Source organism: Triturus cristatus, chromosome 6 (genome assembly GCF_964204655.1).
Source record: "Triturus cristatus chromosome 6, aTriCri1.1, whole genome shotgun sequence".
In the NCBI taxonomy this organism is placed as follows: Eukaryota; Metazoa; Chordata; class Amphibia; order Caudata; family Salamandridae; genus Triturus; species Triturus cristatus.
The window spans coordinates 1,701,539,136-1,701,562,108 of record NC_140589.1 but is presented as its reverse complement, the minus strand read 5'-3'; positions in this window follow the sequence as shown (position 1 = coordinate 1,701,562,108).

Here is a 22,973-nt window from a genome sequence, read left to right as displayed (position 1 = left end):
GACATTGACAGAAGGCAGAGCACCTGCCAGCAAAGAGTTTAGTAACTGAGCCTAGGGTAGAAAGTGGTATCGTCTAGACGCTGGCAATCTAGTGCTTTGCAGCGCACCGCCCAAAGTATTGTGCGCTTCGTGACTCTGTTGGTTCCACGTTAATCACCGCAATGTATTTATAAAAAGCATAACCCTTCTGTGTTCTCATTGCAAAACGGAATGATTATAGCATCATCATCAGATTTTCCACAATTATTGTCCAATCAATCAATCAGATGTTTTTAAAGCGCACTACTCACGCGGGAGGGACTCAAGGGGCTGGTGGTGGGGGTGTGGGGGGGTGCGAGCAGCTTTGTAGGTCAATCGAAGAGCCAGATCTTGAGGTCCTTTCTGAATTGGTGTAGTGTTGCGCTTCGTTGGATGCGGAGGGGGAGTTTGTTCCAGGTCTTGGCCACCAGGAAGGAGAAGGCCCACTATATATGTCCAATTTTGTCACGGTTTGTTAGTGAAATATTCAATTTTTTGCCTCGATTTTTAGTGAGCTTTTACCGGACAAAAACATAGGGAGCATTGGCAGCAATCTAGAACCAAGTTCCTATGTTTACATTCGATTTCTTTTCCACATCCTTTATCTTTCATGGGGTGTGTTTGTGCGACAGTATAAAATAAATGTTGCACGGCCATTGCTTTTGTCACCACTTACCATTCCTGCTCTTTTAGTATCCTTTTACTCATTCCTGCTCTTTTAGTATCCTTTTACTCTATCCTGCTCTTTTAGTATCCTTTTACTCATTCAGCAGTATCTCTGCATTTTAATGCCTCTGTCACTGATGAACCTTATACATAGAATTTACATGAGGATAAAAGCTGGAAGAAGACTACCCAGAAGCGACCGGCCAAACAGCTCCCATCCAACAAGTTAGGAAGCAATGTGGTCTATTTCAGAAACAAACTCCTGAGCACAGTAGTTCAGGTCAGTGGTAGGAGCAAACACCGGTCCATATTCCACTGCCAGCAAGTTGAGTGTAATCTTACAACAGGATTTGAGGCTTCGTCAGTGCTTCAAGCAAATTGTGAGGGGCCATTTGGGCAAGCTATGTGTTTTAAATGCCAAATTAGCATACTGTTGGTGGTTGGCACTATACCAATGTTTAAAAGTTGTCACTGATGCAATATCATATTTATTTCATAGTGATGAAGATGGCATGCCTAGTGCTGCCACGATAGCCGAGTGGGCTCTTAAACACAAGATCTCAAAGGACAATTCTATTTCTGAGGAATTCATCGTACTCTCCTAAATCCCTTCTCCTAAATCTCCCATCTCACAACAGACCAGTCAATTTTCAAAGAATTCCAGCACCATATTGCCAACACTAATGCAGGGAGTCTTGTTAACCGGAGAAGTCTCTGAACTTTTTAGAAAAAGAATCATGCATGACGTATCGTTTTCACTGTTCACAGCTGTCCAAGTAATGCCCCATAAAAGATCCTTACCCACTTCTTGAATATTGTGTGCAACCCTTTTCGCTCTTGGTATGAGGAGACATTGATTCCCTTGGCAAAAGTGTGTAGGTGGCAATGTGTAGTTATAAATAGATGAGATGGCTCACAGGTGTAGTAGTGTGTCCAGTACTTCCAGAATACCTCTCCAAAGTAGCACAATATGTGCAGGAAAATAGGCTACGACTAGCGATAAGCATCTTTAACCTTAATACCACCACAAGAGAAGGGAACATTCTCATTCCTCCTGGTCTTTTGATAGACTATTATTGATACTGAGCTCTAGCTTGCTATCATGTCATTAGCCTCTACATGCCAGCCAGGTTGCGTCACATTCTTCTAGGTCACTCTGTATGCTCCTGAAGCTTGTATTCCAATTACCTATGGCTCAACCCCACTCTTCTTCATAGTCTGTCTCTATCTCCACTACGGCATGCCCGCCTCACATTCAAAGGTAACACTCTGCTGCACCTCTAACGTACTCTCCACAACTATGTAATTCTCCATCTGGGCACTTCATTGAAATGCCATGCCCAATTGCCTCCTCCCGCCCTAATGTATATCGCTATTCACTGTACAATTCTTTCCATAGCTTCCCTGTAAATAAGATGAGAAACAAGCACATCCATGCCACACTAGTTTCTTTCACAATGCATTGAATAACTGTATTAAATGCAAAATATTATTAAAATAAATCTTATTTGCCATGGCCTGCTAAAAGCCCCAACACAGTATTTTAGTGATATGCTGCATGAAATCACCAATAAAGGCACCCTGAAAGATGATTAAAGTAGAAAACAAGAAGCATGCATGCTTAGAATACAGGGCTCGGAACGCAACAAATGCACCGTAGAAAATAAGGCTATAACGGAGAGACCATAATTTAGAAAGCAAAAAGCTTCTATTAACCTGGAAGTAAAACTAGGTGTTCTGTGATTTCATGTTGTTGTTCATGGTAATCGAAAACAGGATTTTTTAAATGAATATTGTCGAAATTTAATTAGTGTTTGTTTCTTAATCAAATTCTAGCTGGTTATTTGCAGGGTGTGTAACACAATTCATTGATCCTCTCAGACCATAGTCATTAGAGTGGAAAGTGTTCATATATATCAATATATATCCTGATATAAAAAGGGGGTCTATTACAAGTTTCATACGTATAAGTGATGTAAAACATGAAATACACGACCAGTCATGCATTGAATGAAATTGACCACTGTGTGTGAATGGATGATCTGCCAGGCACATGAATAGCTTAACCAACAGAGATATTTGATGACTATCTAGGGTAGTCTTTAACATTTTAGGTCTGCTGACATATTTAAAGAGTTGATAAGGAAACACACAATAGGATGCTGTTTTGATTTTAATCGGACTGTAAGTATCAACATCTTAGAACCATTATGTATGACAGATACACTTTTGTAGGATGCCTCCTTGTAGCACAGCAAAAAGTGAGTGTAAATTAGTCGGACCAGTCAGGTGGAATCTGAAGTTGAAATCACATCTGTTTTGCATTGTGATTGCTGGAGCATTTTCTATCCATCTATCAAAGGGTGTTGTGTACTTCTTTTTTCTATGTATTGAAGAAAGACCCGAAGACTGATTGTCGCTGTGGGATCCAGCATGTTACAATCAATGCATTAGAGGGCTGTCAGGGGACAACATGCACTAACCACTCCCTCACTCATTTGCAAGTTGCAACTACACACTGTAAACAGCAAATGTTAGTTGTGGAAAGGGCAATAAGAGGGACATAAAGCCTCTTTTGGAGCTGCTTTGTCTACTCCAGCCATGTGTGTATGGATCTACAGCCTGGCGGCTAAATGTGATTTTTTGGGAGTAAGTTTGCTACAGTGAAAAGGATGACAGGTTATACAGCAATCATTACTTCATTACGAACCAGTCAACATTTACAAAATTGACTGGAATTTCCTGTCTGGTTATATATCTTTTAGAGAGGCAGGAGCACAACACATGCTCCTGCAGCAGAGAGTGGATCCCTCAAAACAATCAATCAATCAATCAATCAATCAGGAGTTTGTATAGCGTGGCTACTCACCCGCGAGGGTTTCAGGCTCTAACCCTTCAGGGGGCTCGCATTCAAAATAACTCCAATGAATGCATGTGAGATATGGGAGACTCAGCAGCCCGTCTTCATATTCTGTAGGGGGGCCCATTATTTTGAGTTATAGCACTGTAAAGTGGCCCTCTCCGTTAAGCACAGAGCAGAATCGTAAAAGTCCTCAGATATTCGATTGTGCTGAGATTTTACTAGAGGCAGTGTTAAGACAGGTCTATTAAAGCTCCTACGGAATTAATATTAATAAATTATATATAAATATTTACCTATATTAGTACACACTCGTGATGGAACTTCTGAATTTCCATTTGCTTTTATCCATAAAAGTGTGCATAAGGATGAAAGCTGAGAGTGCTGCAGTTCAGAAGCGTAACTTGGTGCAAATCTATAACTTTGGTAGTACCGAAATCTTGAATAAACATAATCAGAATCAAAGTGTAAAAGTGCTAGAAATCAAAAGAAGTGTCTAGAGCGCCCTACACCGAACAAGGTGAATTTTGAATACTATACCACAAGACCAAGTTCATAGTTCTATAATACTTGGGAAGAGTCTTCAGTTGGTGCTGCAATTCAAAACACAGTCTCCAGGTCCCAAACTGTGAAATATGTGTTTTCCCAAAAGCTATTTTCACTGTCTGTTGCAAGGATTTTGCTCACGAACAGTCTCCATACCACCTCAGTATCTGTGAGCCCGAGTCCGACTAGCTGTAGTGCCTCACTTGCCCTCCTAACCTTTCCAGAGAAATAAGTGAATTAGCACCCCACAACACAGAACTCTTGACCCTCTCAGGGATCCTGGTACAGGACACACCCTCTTGCTCTCTTACTTGTACTTGTCCACAATAAGTTAAACAAGAGACACAAAGGAAGTTTGTAATATGTATTTAAAATATTGTGCTCTAAGGTGCAGTATTTGAGCCACAATTAGAAAACAAATGCATACCAAAAATATTGTTAGCATGATTAACAATATTTATTGAAGGGGAGCACTCCTGTTTTTTCTTTGATTTTTACTTTGTGAATGGTGATAAACGTTTGATTAAGCAAACAGCTTCAGGCAACAGTGCGCAAAGGTCAAGGTGATACACTTGATTTATAATAGCATGATTAACAAACCATATACCATAAACAAACCTGTCATGTTATAAGACTAGCCTAAACCTCCCCACTCTTTCTACTGAAGCTAAATGATTATATATCAAAGATATCTAGTATTAGTGGTGGGCCCCATACCTTAGCATACATGGATGGATGGTTTACATCTCAGCTGACGCAGTAATCTTTCTTCAGGACCTTTGCTCAATGTGTGTTTAGAACCCCTGTCCTTTGTTGTATGACAAGACATGTTTGCTCAGAAACAGCAGCTGCATTCTTGTGTTATGTGTAGGTTCTAGTGCCTGACCAGATAGAATAACCAGGGGCATTGTTATTTGGCCTTGTCTGTGGTGTTCAGACTAAATCCCAGGAAAAGAACAGAACACAACAATGTATACAGGGATCTGTGTGAAAATGCAATGTGGCACAAAGGCAAGTGTGCTTATTGTAATAATGTGTGCAAAAGAAACGTGGCCTACCACATGTAAAACTAGACTAACACAGGGAAAGTGACTATGGGCCATGCAGGAAACACACAACATGGCTAGCTGCTTCCATATGGAACACTGGGCTACAATGTTACATTTAGTAAATGCTAAACTCAGATTGGTAGTAGCTCAATAAATGTTTCAGGGACTCATTTTTATAGTTAGGCAAATTTCAATTTAAAAGTGAAAATCTAATTTTTACTATCTATTGAGCACAAAGCACTTTTAAAATGTTACCACTTTTCTACCTAAAACTTGTAAACATCCAACTGTCCCCTGGCAGCTGATGGCTACCCTGTGGTAAGATGTGGATTGCTTCCTGAAAGAGATAAAAGTGCTTGGGGGTGGGCAGGCGCTGGCCTTCTCGTGACAGGATGGCCTAAGGTCTGTCCCCAGTAACTGGCTTCAAGTCAAAGAGACCTTCCCTGTCACAAACAGATGAACCTGACACTAAGCCTGCTCCTTCCTTAGCCCATCTAGCCAGCCTGGTTAAAAAAACAGTGGGAGGAGAATCAACTCCAGAAGCTGTTTGGAGTGACCACAGAAGGGTTTGCCCATTATCATGGCTGCACCTCTGGGTAGGCGCAGGAGTTCTGACCAGGGAAGAAGGTTTCTACCATATTGGATTGTCCCAGAATGCTGTGCAGGAGGGTCTTGACAGGGGTGGAGGGATGATGTGGCATCCTAAGTTTGGTCAAAGGTGCCTGGCACCTAGAAATTTCCATCCATACTTATTATCCACTGCACAAGGAAACGTAGAAGAGCAACACCCTGGACCTGGGTGTCAACAATACTAGAATCATGGGCTGCTGGAAGGAGAAGGCCCCCGAAGGCCTGCTGGATAAGGACTTTTCCTGCAGTTTAGCGACAGGACTAGATGGGTTTCTGCAGGGCCAGTGGCACTGGCCCTCTGAGGACCAGTTGGGGTAAAATCTGGACTGTGCCACTCCAAGTGCCCTGCACAACAGCTAGGAGGCTCTGGGGCTTATGAGTGTGTGCAGAAGAATGTTTTGCTGGCTGATGGTTGAGGCTGCGCAAGAAGCCCCCACCACTGGTTCAGCGAGCCAGTACAACCAGCTCCTCACCAAGTGCACCCTTTAGAGGCATGGAGGCCTGTAGGATATGGACCCAAAAAGAGCCAAAAACCGAGAACACCAACCCAATGGGACTCGAACAATGCCATCCAGAAGATTAACCATTTTAACTTGCCTACACTAAAAATGGAACACATGGGTCTCTGTGGCTAGTCTGTAATTTACCCCCAAAGTGGGCCAGTGCCTGGGGTTCTGTACAGAATTCAGTTAATTAATTCCCTGGTGGAGCGGGCGTGCGTGGGATTCTCTCTCCTAAATGTTATATGCCCCAGGCCCATCATTTCCTCTAGTGCTGGTGCAACCTTATTTGGAGCCGGCACCTCATCTCAAAGCCACAATGAGGCAAAGGGTCAGCAAGAGAATGGGAGCACGAGGGGTGCTGCTTCAATACAGTTGGAGCAGCAGCAGAAGTGCTGGCTCATGTGAAGCTGGTGCGGAAGCCGGAAGTGGTGTCTCTACACTGCCCATACAACCCTTACCTGTATCTGGGTGACCAGTGGGCTCAGGCACCAAAAACTAAAAGAAAACAAAAGAGACGCATGGAGTAAGGCCATGTGCATAAAAATAACAGCAGGAGACCTGCTCATTATTTATTCATTTTTCTGGCTCATTATTTATTAATTTTTTTTGTTCATGGAGCACCCCATAATGCCTTGCAAGGGTTAATTTGAATATAGCTCATGCATTTTAGATAGCCGAAGGATGGGAGGGCTACACCAAAAAAATTCCTAAGAGTTGTGGGGCTCTGCACGGAGAGCAGCAGACCCCCAGGAATGATTTTGTCAACGTTAATTCTATGTCTCCCAGGTCATAGGATGCATGACCGGGGGAGACTTTTCTACATATTTCACATGTTCCCAGAGCTGGGGAGTTTTGGGCCCCAGAGTAGTTGGTTCTGTTGGTGCATGGTATGTTGTCTTAAGACATATTTAATGTTGTTTTGAGTACAATGTTTATTGACATTTTTTGTTAACAATAATTGCAATGTCGTTAATGAATATATTTACATGTTTATTCATTCCATTGGGAATCATGATTATTTTTAACATGTGGTTATTGATATTATTGATGTGGTGACCCCTTGACAAAGCCAATAGGCCGACTTTATTTCAAATGACACCTCCTTTATATCATGATGTTGCATCTGATATCAGTGGAGAGGTTGTGATTTTGGGAGTTATTACCCGCTGGGAGTCAAATGTGATTATAGAATCTCATCAAAGCTATTTCCATCCAACTTATGTATACATTTGTAAAATAATGCATATTCTGTTGCGGGAAGTGGGTGGTGGTGCCTTTCCTTCTCAAATAAAAAACATTGACTGGACTATCATTGTGTGCCATTGGAGGGAGATTACGAGCTAAGACCACCTCTATTGAGTAGGCCTTGGACTTCTTTGTTTCGTGAGCAGAGCAGTCCAAGACTTGAGAGAGTCAAGTGCTACAATGGGGTGTTGGCTCCCAGGCAGTAGACAATTGTAAAAGTATAACACTTGCAGGCCTCACATCCTGCACAACTTCTTGCCCAATTTCTTATATAGTGCCTGGAGAGTAAAATCCAGACCAGGTGTGATTGTTGTATTGAAATGAGCCGGAGGAAGTCTCACATGCAAGAAGAATTCTAGACAAGGTATGGCTTTCAAACTGGTCCGCACTGGAGGACAACACGGATGAGGACATCAAAGTCCCCTATTAATTTAGTCTCTCAAGCCCTTGGTTCTTGAGAAAGAACAGGGCTACTGAAGCACAGTGCCAGGCAATCTAGCTATTTATAGCAGTCTCTTCAAGTACCCCAATTGATCAAAAGCATTAGCGAGATTGAAAAGTATTCTTGTTAGCGATCTACCTTGTTCCACATTGCACATGAGTTTAGAACAAGTGCAATTGATTCAAAGAGTTCTAAGACAAAGTCTCATAGAACTGTAGAAAAACACCTCTAAACACGAATATAAGAAAAATATAATAGACAAAAAACAAAAAAAAAGATTTCATTAGCAGCAGCAAAAATAGTTTATCCTTTCATGGACTAGTTAAAAGGTAATTTCTTTAATGCTACATTAACTTAATAAAATATACCATGAAAAATGCAACCAGCAGACATCAATCGAAACATCATTCCTAGCTGTGTTATCTTCATATAACAGACAAGGGCAACTCCAATATCTAACGATTCCAACATAAATATAGTAACTAGTGCATCCAACCAATAAATTACATATATTTTAAAAATATAGAATTAAGAAATGTTATTATTATACCATATGCCCGGATCACAGAGACAACGGCCATTGTCAATATCATCTTTCTTTCTGAGGCCTCCTATTCTCCAAATTGGGTCAATACCAATTTTTTATTTTTTTATGGATATCACACATGTTAGGGAGGACCCGGGAATTGAAAAGGAAAAATACCATCAGTTCTGATCCAAAATAGTGTGTATCAGATCTTTTAACAGTCAAATAATATCTATCATCACTTTTGCTAATTTCAGAGACTTTTTGATTAAATTTTCTTTTAATTCAGGCCATTGAGATCAAAATCTACAATTGTAAGATATCAATCTCTTGTACGAAGTTTGACACCAGTTTTAATATCTTACATGCTGAGATATCTGACCTGCTAATAATATTCTTCCAGAACATAACAGAAAATTAACTCTAGCCTCATTGATGTTAAGTAAATGTGAACATCGCAGGGAATGGGATTTTCCCACAAAGTTCAATGAAGATAATCCCAGTTCTAGCTTTAAGACCTACATCAAAGTAGTGGGGCAGCTTAAACTGGAGTCAATGGCCAGTAGCTTTGCACTATAAAGGGTGTGAGGAACTGTTTCACCTAACGGTTCAAAAGAAAAGCAGCCACAACATTTATCAAAACATGTAGGGGTATTACTAGTAGCTAAACGTGATGATTTCAATAATTTTTAATGCTTATCTCAGCAGAGGTTGTCTGCAACTTGAGATCAAAATATTTATAAACACTTACGTGCTGCAGCAGGCTTTTGAAAACAAAATCCAAGTAAACTTTTTTAGCCTTCTGTGCAAAGATCAATATTTTAGTCTTATAGAAACTGAGAGTCATATGATTGATATTAAAGTATAAACTCAAAGCATTAATTTTTCTTTGCAAACAAATAGAGTTATAATCCATAATTATCAAATCATCTGCGTACATAAGACAAAATATGTGGAAGTTGCCTATTTTACTAAATACTTAATTTGTCTCTAACACAACTCTAGGAAGATCTACGAGAAAGAGACTGAATAAGAGACACTAAAACTCCCCTTTTTCGTAGACCATTCTCTACAGAAACACTACCTCACAGGTTGCCGTTTCCATTTAGATCCACCTGAACCCAAATATCCCTTTGGAAATATTCTAACACTGAAGATTGTTCCATAGCAAGTTCCAGCTCACCAGGTCAAAAACAGCCCAGAAATCCACAAAGCAAAAGCATAGCTTACCAACTGTTGCTGTGGGTCTCCTAGTGAACCACCGAAGAACTACATAATGATCAATCGTTGAATAGTTTTCCAGGCACCGATCCGGTACCCTCAGAATGATACCAAAGCCTGTAGACCAGCTCGCCAAATATGTAAGAGGTTCTAGCAAAGATTTTTCAGGGGGTATCACGTAATGAGATCTGTCATTAGCTAGATCATTGTGATCAACTTTAAACAAAATTGTTTTTCCAATCTCACTATGCCATGAGCCTAGGATATTGTTCTTAGTTATAAACCAATGGAAAAATGGGAAGCATAATGGCCTAACATAGAGAAACGGCCCAAGTAATTGTTGCACAAAGGATATCAGAGCTTCCTGCTCTTTAGTACGAATTAATTTGTGTGTGTATATATATATATATAGTATAGTATATGCCAGTTGAAGGCATAGCGCCGAAACGCGTAGACCATCCATGTCTCTGCTCTAATGGTGGATTGAAATAAACATTGAAAGGAAGTAATTGCCCAGTCTTTATTTCTTCATGGTGCTGTGGACACCTTGCTGAGCGAAAAGAAAGTGTTGGTGAATGTGAATATATATATATAATTTTCATAAAACTCTGCACTTAACCCGATGGAATACAGAGAGAAAACGTGACAATTGAAGATGTGACAGCATAGCAGTCCCATTGAACAAATTAGAAGAACCTAGATCAGACATTTAGCAGTTGCTTTTATGCAGATAGATGTAGATCCTAAATAAATGTCGGTTTTAAAAATTGGTTTTCAGGAGTTTCATTGAGCTGAAAATAACAAGATTTCTATCCGAGGTGGAAAAGTAAGCACTTTCTTTATTTTAGCCCTCAGACTCAGAGAATCTTCTTTGAAGGTTGAGTATCTGACCTGTGTTGTTTCACGAGATGTACTGGTGACGAGTTCTGGCTTTAGCTGTCAGCACTGTGATGGTTCTGGGAGACAGAGGTACCTGTACTTCAGTAAGCTTTATGCATAGAATGTTGAAGTTGATCCTGTATTCAACAGGAAACTTTCAGCGCTGACTAAGTGTGATTCCGTTTTCATGAATGGAAGCGTATTCTGGTTCTGATTTGAACCAGTAATCCGATGACGACTTTCTTTGAGATTCTCTTAAAACTGGATTTTACTTTGGAACTTTTCTAGGAGGACCATATAAACGATGTAAACATAGTCAAGTTGGGCCAGTACCAGAGCATTCCTTCTGTGCTCAGTTTGAATGGGATGGAACATTTTTGAGAGATCAGAGAGTTGGACGTGTGTTCCCTTGACTTCAGTGTTGGTTTGTGGGGTGAACCCTAGATTTGACCTTTAAGAATGTCATGTGGATGGCCCGGGTCAGTAGAGCATCTGTGTCTCTGAGCCAGGCCCTCCAACGAGTAAGACTTCAGTCTATAATCCATTTGGACAGTGATTAATTCACTATGTTTAAGTTTACCCTGCACATGTGTGTAGCGAATGTATCAGTGTCTTTCATACTGCTTACAAGAACAATCCTCTTGTTTTTTTATCCATTCTACACATTTATGGGTTTTTACTAGATACCAGCCTGCTAGGTTAGAGGCCTCTTAATATAACAACTTTCTCCTACATCCCTCATGTGATCTTTGTTCTAATTTGTTTACATTATCATAGCTTGTCAGATGCTGTCCATGCGTTTGTATTTACAATTTATGATTTACTTCTTTCTTCTTACTGTGCTATGGTGTTTAATGGTGCAGTTTGTATAGTACTAGTGAATCACATTGTTGAAAAAGTATGTTTTTCATTGCTAAGATAGCTAAAACTGAACATCATACTGATCTGAGATGTGTTCCTTTTGTGCTAAAATGCCATCCAGTGTTATATTTTCAGAGAAACGAATTAAAAAACATTCAGGTGCACAGTAGGAACTAAAAAAAACATTCTGGTGCACAGTAGGGCTTTCAAGAGATGTGATGGTGTAGAGAACGTAGGGAAAAACAAGTCTATACAGATGAGCAGTGATGCCATTACATGTTAACCAACTGCACCCAGCATTGTCTGAGATGCTCGTTTTAATGGATGTCTTCGAAATGCTGTTTTTCAATAAAACTAGTTGCACTGTCCTGTACACTGGGTGTTGAAAGTTCTTTTATGGATGTTGCTTGTTTTGCAGAAGAGGAAGGTGGCGGCAACAGGAAAACACCTGTTCAATGGCAGTATGGCTTATAGGACTGTATTTACCCGGGTTATTATTGTCTACCTTAATAGTACTCAAGTTAGCGACCACAGAGGGCTGAAATGCTCAGTAGCTTTGAACCTATGTCATACAGATTGTGTGGGTGTGTTCACCGGCGCGCACATACACACAATTTTCAGGAGTAAGCACAGGTCATTGAATACATTGATGAATGTAGTACTTTTTGGTACCTCAGATCTCTCTTAACCATTTTACAGGCCAGATGGTACTCACCCCCATCTCCACTCGAGAATAAAAGAACCACATTCATAGCAATATTTTGATTTTATTTCACCTCTGTGTTCACTCACAAATGCATCTTGGCCGTAACAATGGAAGTTTTCTGTGTTTAAGAGAGCTCTGTTTATGAGTGGGCCGGTGAAGGATGCACTATTTACCACACCTGGCTCAAACAGATATCCAGAGTTTTACATCAGAAAATGGGAATTACATTTGGAAGCAATGTTTACCATACCAAATTCCGAATTTATTAGAGTTTTCCAGCACATTTTGCAATCATTAATTTCAGTGCGTATGACGTGCTGAAATGTATAAGGAGTAAATTACAGAGGTGCTGTGTTTACCATAGAATTAAGAATTCTAATCTCAGTGAAAACTGTTGTTTGTACAGACATCGGAATGAAGCCCCCTCCCCCATTTATAATCAGTGCCAATGTATAAAAAAACAGCGGGCCTGGTTCGCAAAGCCCCTATGTATTTTCAGGAGAGCTACCTCTTTTTGACTCGCAGATTGAAAACTCAAATAAGCCTAAACTGTGTGTTCTGACAACTATAACTGGTTCCTTTTGTTTTAACGATGCCCTCGGGTGCAGCCCATCCACATCTAATCCTCTCAGCATGACTGCAACTCATAAAGGAGACCTTTTTTAATTAACTATATCAAAGTAGGGAAATAACATACAGTGCTTTAGTCATATTTGCTTTCCACAACCTTCTTTTTTCACACCCTCTCCTTTTACTGCGCCCCAGACAAATGCAGACAAAAATATCTTTAAAGATTTACAAAAATCTGGAATAATCACACTTTTTCCCTTGAGAAACACCAAGACTGACAGAGGAAGCTGAGCTCCGTGTTAAATTATGGATTGCATTTTGTTTAGCCCCTCATTCCCTTCTTGAGCTCTACACCTGGCTGTGGTGGTGCTGTCGAGGTATTGATATTTTTGATAGACCTGCTTTTAGCAAGCTCAGCAGTCTTTGGAAATAAATAGGATTTTCATGCAGTGATTGAAGGGGTTAAATAGTTCCAATTCATTACCATCTACAAAAGAATTTATTTTGTCGCCATAAATCAGTTTTATTCCAGCTCGTATTGTTCTCTTGGGTCAGCTCCTCCAATTGAAATCAATACAAGTGCAAGTGACACAATCAATCTAGATATTTGATTATGGATTTGAGTCCCCAGTTCGGGTCAGTGCTGTTTAGTTAGTCTCTTTTTGATAGCATCCCTCGAGAACTGAAAATTCCTATTGGCATCCATGAGTTATGAGCACTTCTTTAGAAGGTAGATAATCTTCACTCGTACAGGGCTGTGGGTTGTAGAAAGATGGTGCAGGCAGTAAAGGATGGAGACAGCATACCCGTCAGTCCATCCTGATGAACATGCTGGTATTGTGGTATTCTTTGCTGTAGGAAGATATACTCCTCAATTAAACATGGTCTAAAAGCAAGCACAAATAGAACTGGTATTGACAATACTTCTAAATGAAAAGGGCAGTATTGCATGGGTAAAAGGTGTAAACATTTTTTGTTGTTGCAAGATTCGTATTAAAAGTTAGCCATTGAAGTTTTCTTTTTGAACTTCCATTCCTATCAGCGAGGCATTTGCACGCTTCCCAAAAGAAAAGTACACATTTTATTTGTTGATTGATTTATTTATTTATAAAGTTTTGTATAGCGCGAACATGACCCAGGCGGGTTTCAGAGCGCTTCACAATTAGGATAGGTAGGATATAATAGTGGCAAAAGAACACATGTTACATAAATGTGCACTGCACGAACATGATCCAAGAGGGTATCAGAGTGCATCACATTTAGGGTGGGACGAATACAGTAGAGAGAGAAGAACATTCATTACATATATGTGCATTGCATGCAAACGCTGGGATTCACAGGTTTACAGCAATCTAGTAGTCAATCAGGGGACAGTAAGTAAGCAATGGAGCCAAGGCCATTTAAGGCAGAAACTTGTTCATTAGGATTTTTTTTCACTTCCTTTTTGAAAGAAGCGGTGGATGAGATTCAACAGGCTGCCGGAGAAAGGGAGTTCCAAATCTTTGGGACAATGCTCGAGAAAGCTCTGTTACTTGTTCTCTTTTTATGGAAAATCTGTGGTTTCAGAAGCAATGAATTTGCACTTCGTGACGGTCTGCAACCCCCAGATAATTCAAATTTTTTAGCCAGATAAATGGGGGTCTTGAAATTAAGGGTTTTGTGAGTCATGCGGGCTATCTTTAGCTGTATTCTTGCTTTGTATGGCAGCCAGTTCAGGGATTTTAGGGCTGTGGATATGTGATCTTTTCTTTTTGTACCAGTAATCAACCTGGATGCGGCATTAGTTGAAGCCCTTAGTGGGGCCAAGTTATGTTTGGGAAGACCACAGAGCATTGAGCTACTGTAGTCTAGATAAGGCAGTGCAAGAGCTTGTACCACCAACTTGAAGTAATCCTGTAGAAGGAATGGTTTCAGATTCCTTAGTATACTCATCTAGGGGCATATTATCAACGGCCAGCGATAATTATCGCTGGCCGTTCATAGCGATAGAAAAATTATCGCCAGCTATCGCTGAATATTATCGCCATGATAACGCTATATTTACAACGCATGGCGCTATTGCGATAATATTTCAGCGATAGCGGTGTTTTCAATGGAACATCGCTGGTTTTCCAGTGATGTTCCATTGAAAACAGCGATAACATTGCTGATAGGACCCTATGGTCCTATCAGCATAATCCATATCCCATTAAAAGTATGCCTTAGTCAGGAATTTAACAGGTGTTAAATTCCTGATTTAAGCCTGAGGTAGCGCAATTTTTTTTATCACTGCGCCTCCTTGTTAATATCGCGAAGCTGCCTTCACGATATTAACATGTGTTGTTTTCACAGCCACGCCTCTTTTGCATCTCATTAGCGATGCGAGGCGAGGCTATGAAAAAACGGGCTCTACATCAAGGAAACACGCGCTAGCGTGTCCTTGATGATATTGCGATATAATTATCACCGCTTTTCACCCAAAAACGGACGCTAAAGCGGCGATAATTATATCGCCAGCCCTTGCTAATATGCCCCCTAGTGTTTAGCACCCTTGCTTGCATTGCTATGATTCTGCATGTTCATGTGCATGTCTAGTGTGCTTCCGAGGGATTTACCTGACTCACTAATGTGGGGAGAGCAGTTGAAAGCTGTAAGATATTTCATCCAGAGGTCGATCTTGGGAGTGTGATTAGGGGGAGCAATGAGAAGGAATTTGGTTTTGGAGTTGTTGAGCATGAGGTGGTTCTCAGTGAGCCAGTTTTGAGTGTTCATCAGTGATGTCTTCAGCGGAGGTGATTTTCAAATAAAGTGGTGTCATCCGCATACATATGAAAAAGAATGTTTGCGAAGTTCAGAGCATTTGCTAATGGTTCCAAGAATAAATTGAAGAGTATGGGTGAAAGGGCAGACTCTTGTGGAACCCCCATAGTTACTTTAGAGGACTGAGATATGGATTGATTTACCTTGACTCATTGGGATCTGTTGTGGAGGAAAGAAGTAAATCAATGTAATACCGGCCATGAAAGGCCCATTCTGTGTTCTAGAATGGATAAGAGGTTGTCGTGATTAACAGTGTCAAAAGCAGAAGGAAGGTCAAGGAGAATCATGAGGCATGATTCATTTTGGTCTAGCATTTTTAAAATGTCATCCATAATGTGAATGAGTGCTGATTCCGTGCTGTGAACTCCCCGAAAACCAGATTGATGTTGATCCAGAAGTTGGAAATCCTCAATGTGTAAGGTGAGTTGCGATTGCACACACTTTTCCTAGAAGTTTCGCGAGCGTGGGGATGTTGTAGATAGGACGGAAGTTAATAATATAATAGCGGTCTGTGCTAGGTTTCTTTAGAATGAAGGATATCTGCGCTGCTTTTAGGCAGTCGGGGATCGTTCCTTGCGATAGTGAAACGATGACAATCTTTGCCCATAGGGGGAAGATGGCATTCTTTATTTCTATAAAGATGGGCTGTGGTAGAGTGTCGCTGAAGTGGCTACATGGGTTGATCACAAGAAGAGTGTTGTAGATGTCTCTTTCGCTGAGGGGAGTAAAGGTGTTACAAGAGGTATTGTTCTTAACTCTAACTCTTATTCTTAGTTCTAACTCTAGGGGGAACGAGCTTCTCCTGGAGGGCAAGAGAAGCAGCGATCCCGGAGATTGGAAGAAGAGCCATCTTTGATTCTAGGTCGAGATTGATAATTTATGTTTTCTCAGTGAAGAAGGCGGCCAGTTCGTCGCATGATGGAAAGCCAACACCGGGGTTAGGGCAGTTGGGTGCCTTGACCGATTGTGGTTTAACAATTTTGAAAAGTTTCTTGGGGTGGCTTTTGGCTTGATTAAGTTGGGTTCTGAAGAAGACGGCCTTTGCACTCTTGATTTTTTTTTGTCAGAGTTCCTAACAAATCGAAGGTGATTTCGATGTTCAGTGGAGGGTATGGATCTCTAGGATCTTTCCACTGCCCTTAGGTTGCGCCGTTCCGAGTTTAGGTTGTCGTTGAACCAAGGTTTGGAGATTTTGGAGGAGGCATTTTTTTGTTGTAGAGGGGCTTTAGAGTCTAGGATACCAGAGATAGTGGAATCATAGAAATCATTGAGGGCATGAACATCTATCCTGACTGCTTGGGAAGTCAAGGCATTTTTACAATGGGTTGCTAGTTCTTCAGTGTTAATGTTCCTAAGGTTCCTTTTCCATTGCTTTGTTTTCTTGGGTTGGACCCTCTTTGGGGACACCTCACTGTTAATAAAGAAGAAGATGCAGTAATGGTCAGACCAATCACATGAAATAATGGAGTCCATTGTGAATGGTGTTTCCTTTGGATATGATGAGGTCCTAATTTCACCCTTGTTATGCGTTGGACTGTCACAGAATTGTGTCAGCTCATGAGCCAATAGGAAGAATTTTAGACAGTTTGCTGCATGATCGTATGGGTTAGACCAGCGGAGGTTGAAGTCTCCCAGGAAGATTTGGGACACTGAAGTGTTGTCATTGGATGAGATGATTTCCATTAATTGTTCAATGAAGGGAAGATTGTCTCCAGGGGACGATAGAATGTGTGTAGTTTGCATACAGAAAGGGTTTTGCTTGAGATGTTGATGCATAGATATTTACTGGAGGTCAGAGTGGAGGTTTCTGATTTTGAAACCGAGAGTGTATTTTGGTGTATACAAGCTATTCCTCCGCCCTGTTTAAATGATTCAGTTTATTAAGGATACTGCAAACAAAAGGTCATGAGGTACCATTTCAAATAAGACAGCACGATCTGTTCGGTTTATGTTTATATCTTAATAAAAGATATTAAAAAATAAATAAAATAAAGAGAGGGCAAATTCTACATGGATTGAAATCCAAAGATGGTGAAACTCTTCTCTCTTTGTGCAGAACCTGTGTAGCCACCCAGAGGAGTGGCAATGTAAATGAACAATCACCTGCATCCCCCAAAATTATCCCCCCCATGGTCTCTATAAACCAGTTCTGGGGCAGCTACTTCACCACTGGGATTGATGCCTGTCTTACTGAGGGAACAAAGGATGGCTCCTGTCCAGGTATCATTTGACGTCTGGCTGTGACAGGGGAGGCGCTTTTAAGCTAATAAAATTCCTGGGTGCTGCCAATTGGTCACGCAGTCAGATGAACAAAAAAGACCTCCCCACAACAAGGTCTTTGTCTCTGCTCTGTGAGCAGTTTTCACACCTCATTAAGGAGGTTGAGCATTCAGAGAGATGCAGCTAGAGGCTAATGCAAATTAGCTCCATAGGCTTTTGGCAGGGAAAAGGTAACTTTTTGGAAGTACATTTTCCCTGTTATTTATTAATAATCCTATATCACAATCGTTTGGGGCTTTCAATAAATATTACAAAGAGATCTATGATGTTTCAAGTTATTTCCTAGCCAAATATAGCCGTATTACATTTAATAGTATATCCTAGTGTTTCTCTATAAAAAAGCCAGCCTTGATACTGTGAAAATAGCTTTTGAGGGTTAGGCACTATAAAGACATGTTTAACATTCCATTTCTACATATCCTACTCGTATATATTTTAATCCGAAAAAGAACCTAGAGCATTTGAGGAGGTCCTGCACAATGCTCCAAAGGAATACGAAAAATGACAGACTGTGCAGTTGCTAACAAGGGGGAGAGGAAGCAGATGTCATGCTTCATCATTGGGCTGTGCTCCTCGTCGGGCCGGCGCTGGAATGCCCGATGGGCTCCCGTGAAGGGGCTCTTTGCCTGAGATCTTTTAAGAGACAGCTGTTAGGTGCGTGAGGGTGAGTGGTCGGTGTAGTGAATGAGTGTGAGTGGTGGTTTTTTGGTGCAGGAGAAGCAATGACTTTTACGTACAATGCAGGCTGCCATCATTCTTTCTGTGTCTGTAATCAGCCCATCAACATTTCCGTGCTGGCAAATCAAATTAAATTAGAAATGGACTCATGCAATATAGGCCAGGACATTTAACGAAATGCTTATGTGTTTGTTGGAAATGGCCCTTTTTGCAGGGTTATCCCCAAACTTTTTGCTTCTTCCTCCTTTATTTTTCCTGACCCGTGGATGTTGGCAATAGGACTCTGGGCACTTTACCACTGCTGATCGGTGCTAAAGTGCATATGCTCTCTGTATAAATTGTTATATTGATTGGTTATCCCTGATTGGCATATTTGTTTCACCTGTCAGCCCCTAGTAAAGTGCACTGAGTGTGCCAGGGCTGGTGATTCAAATGCTACTAGTGGGCCTACAGCACTGATTGTGCCACCCACAGGAGTAGCCCTAAAATGGTGTCACAGGCCTGCCACCGCAGTGTCTGGGTGCAGTTGCTAACTGCCATGCTAACCTGACGAGTGTCCACACTGGCCAGGCCTAACCCTTCCCTTTCTGTACACATTGGACACCCCTATGGAAGGCCCTAGGTACCGCCCTGGGCAGGGTGCAGTGTATGTGAAAGGTAGAGCATGTATTGGTGTAGGTGACATGCTCTGGTAGTGAATTACAGCCATTTTCGTTTTTCACTATTGAAAGGCTATCTTGCCAATAGGCTATAATGGGGAATGTTGAGTATAATGTTTACCTGCATATCTTCCCATAGGAGCAAGATAGAAAGCTAAAGTCTGGTATCCCTGAATTCAGAATTTAATAACACATCTTTTAGGAAGGATGTTTTTTAAATCCTGTGTGTGAAAACAGCACTTTTAGAAGGTGGCTGTTTTCCTTTTCTGCCCTTTCTGTGTGCCTTGGCCTGTTTGTGAATTGACTGTCTGGTTTGTGAGTGACAGGGACAGGGACAGGGGTGGCTCCCAGAGGCTTTATGAGTCAGCCCAGGGCTGAATAGGGAAATTCCCCTGTAGATGGGTGGTAGGAGTAGCACCTGGGCCTGAATAGGGCTGTGCCTGCCTTCCTCAATGCTGGCTCCACCCCCTGCTGGGCGGCTGATGACCCTGCACCTCTCTCTCAAAGGAAAGAAGAAACCAAGTAAACTGAGTGCCCCAGGACTGGCCAGAACTGGTTCTGACTAGGCCAAGGCCCCTCTGCCTACAGAGGACAAAGGATTTTGGGGTATAAGTATTGGGACCCACACTACAGAAAATTAGATCATCCTGGAATAAAGAAGGAACCTCTGACAAGGAGAAAGCTGGAAGACTGAAGAAGAAGGACTGTCCTGCTGTGTGTTTGTGGGCTGACCTGCAGTTGCGTTACTGCCAAGGAGAGGGGAAGGACTTTGCTGTTGCTGTGTCCCCTTGCTTGAAGAGATCTCCAAGGGCCTGAGAAGAGCTGGCCTCCTGTTGAGAAGTCCCGGGAACAAAAGGACTTCACCACCAGCTTCCCCCTGAACTCTGCTGAGTGAGTTCTGCCCTTCCTAGAGTGCTTGATCCAATTGTGGGGCCTCTGGAAGTTGTGCCTGCTGTTGGGAAGCTGACCAAGAAGAAAGAAGAAAAGGATCTACACTTGTTCACGCACAGCCGGCTTAGCGAGAACATTTCCGTCGCTCCGCTTGTTAGCGGGCAGAATTTTATCGCTGCGAACATCGTCGCAGAGCCCGCTGCCGCTGAGCCAGATCAACACTGGTGAAATCATCGCACCTCTCGTTAGCGGGCCAAATTTTATTGCTGCGAACATCGTCGCAGAACCAGCCAAGATCCCCGCTCCGCTCGTTAGCGGGCAGAATTTTAGCGCTGCGAGATCGTCGCAGAGCCTGCCGCCGCTGGGTGAGATCGTCGCAGAGCCAGCCAAGATCATCGCACCGCTCGTTAGTGTGCCGAATTTTATCACTGCGAACATCGTCCCAGAGTCAGCCAAAATCATCGCACCGCTCGTTAGCGGGCAGAATTTTATCGCTGCGAATATCGTCGCAGAGCCAACCTAGATCATCGCTGGTGAAATTGTTGCCCCACTCGTTAGCGGGCCGAATTTTGTCGCATCGTGCCTTAGCGAGTAAATTTCTACCGGAAAAGCTACGCCTTGGAATCCATAAAAGTGTCGCCTCACTCCCCATACAGACCGGATTCGTCGCCCATGCCCTCTGCGTGCAGCGGGGGTGTCGCATCACCTCCCCAGGGTCTCAGGACTGACGCTGTTGCTTGTTTTTCGACGCCTGAGCGCCGCTAAGAACTTTTATCGCATCACCAGGTACTGTTGGCTAAAATTGACGCTAAGGTGAATGATTTTGTTGCTAACCTAAGAACTCTTTTTGAAACCATATTCTTGAACTGTGTATATTGGATTTTTGTCGTTTTGGTCTTGTGTAGTTTATATAAAAGTCCTTTATTTATCTACACTGGTGTGGAGTCCATTTGTGGTGTTTTTACTGTGTTACTGTGAGTGTTGGTACAAATACTTTACACATTGCCTTTGATAAACCTCTCTGCTCGTGCCAAGCTACCAAGGGGGTGAGCAGGGGTTATCTAAAGAGTGTATCCCCCTTACCCTGACTAGAAGCAAGGGTGCCTATTTGGACAGTGGTACCTACCTCTGCCAACTAGAGACTCCCAGATCTAACAGTGTTGTTAAAATCTTCCTGGGCATGAACAATTATGTTCACTAATAATTTTGTCTGTGTTGCATTCATAGGATTCTTGACTAGTCAGCCTAGCAAGGGTGCAGTTCAAATATATGCAGCACTCTTGCTAGGCCGACTAGTTTGATGTGCAACACGTTTGATGTTCTAGCATGTCAGCGCTTGAAATAACCCATGGGTGGCATAGACTCTATGGGGCCGATTCACAAAGGTAATCTGAGACAAAAGTCTAACTTTATGACTTTTGGTATTCACAGAGATCATTTACAAGTTGTATCTTTTCGTCCGCAGTCGGGCCAGAATCTCTGCACCCAGGCCGTACTCTCCGCACCCGGACCGTACTCTCTGGCTCGGGCCGTACTTTCCGGCTTGGGCCGTACTCTCCGGCTCAGGGCAGATCAAGTGTGATCAATAGGACAAAACAAATTTTTTTACAAAAGGAAACATTAGGGAACTTGCGATAAATGGTAGAGGAGGTCATGAAAATCAGTTTGGGCAGGGAAAAGGGGGTGGCCAAACACTACATTAAATGCCAGAAAAGTTTACTCCTTTGCATCATGGTATACCCAGTGCACAATTTGCGTTCCCCTTAGTGTTGACTGTAGTGTCAACACTAGAGGCAACACTAAGGGGAGCACCCTTAGTGTTGACTGTAGTCAACACTGAGGGGAGCACAAATTGTACTATGATGCAAAGGAGCAAACCTTTCTGGCATAGCATGTAGTGCCTAGCCGCACCCTTTTCCCTGGCCAAACTGATTTTCATGACCTCCCCTTCCATCTGTCACATGCTCCTAATGTTCCCTTTTGTAAAAATTGCATTCTGGCCCATTGATTACACATCATCCGTCCCGAGCCGGAGAGTATGGCCCCAGCCAGAGAGTACGGCCAGAGCCAGAGAACACGGCCCGAGCCGGAGAGTATGGCCCCAGCCAGAGAGTACGGCCAGAGCCAGAGAACATGGCCCGAGCCGGAGAGTATGGCCCGGGTGCAAAGAGTATGACCTGGGTTCAGAGATTCCAGCCTGCCTGCGGACATAAAGATACGACTTGTAAATGATCTCTGTGAATACCAAGAGTCGTAAAGTTAGACTTTTGTCTCAGATTACCTTTGTGAATTGGCCCCTATGTGAATAACATAACATTTATAAAGTAAACATAAGTAACAGAGGGCCGTCTGTTTTCAATTTTTCTACATAGCTTAGGTTACCAACCTCTGGCGAGGTATGTTTGGAGGAGTAACATAGACTGTTATGTGTATTTTTTGGGTTTGTTAGGTTTTCATTAACAAGTTACTGAACGGCACATTTTGAAAAGTTACAGCTCTTTTTGCTCCCAGTCTTAGAGGCGAAGTTACATTTTATTTACTCAGGATCAGCTAGTGTGAGGCTCATGTAAATTACATTGTGGTGGAGCAGTGGAGAGTAGAGGATAAGGGGAGCAAAGCACAACAAATGACAAATCAGCAATTTAAATAATTTTTGAGTGAAATGTGTAATACCAATCAGGGGAAACCATGAGGGTCTGGGACCTGTTCTGTAATGATTATATATCTTGACTATATATTTTTGCAATACATATAGTAAGATAAATTTAAAAACAATATTGAGTAGGCCAGATTAAATACCCAAATGCTCTTGGGTTCTATCTCCTAAAAAAACTGTTATTATTACAACACCAAATGAACAATTGTGCATCTAGTCCTGCAATATTTTAACTCTCTACATGGTGTGTGCACTCAGCAAGATAACACCTGAAGCAAATTTCTTTGG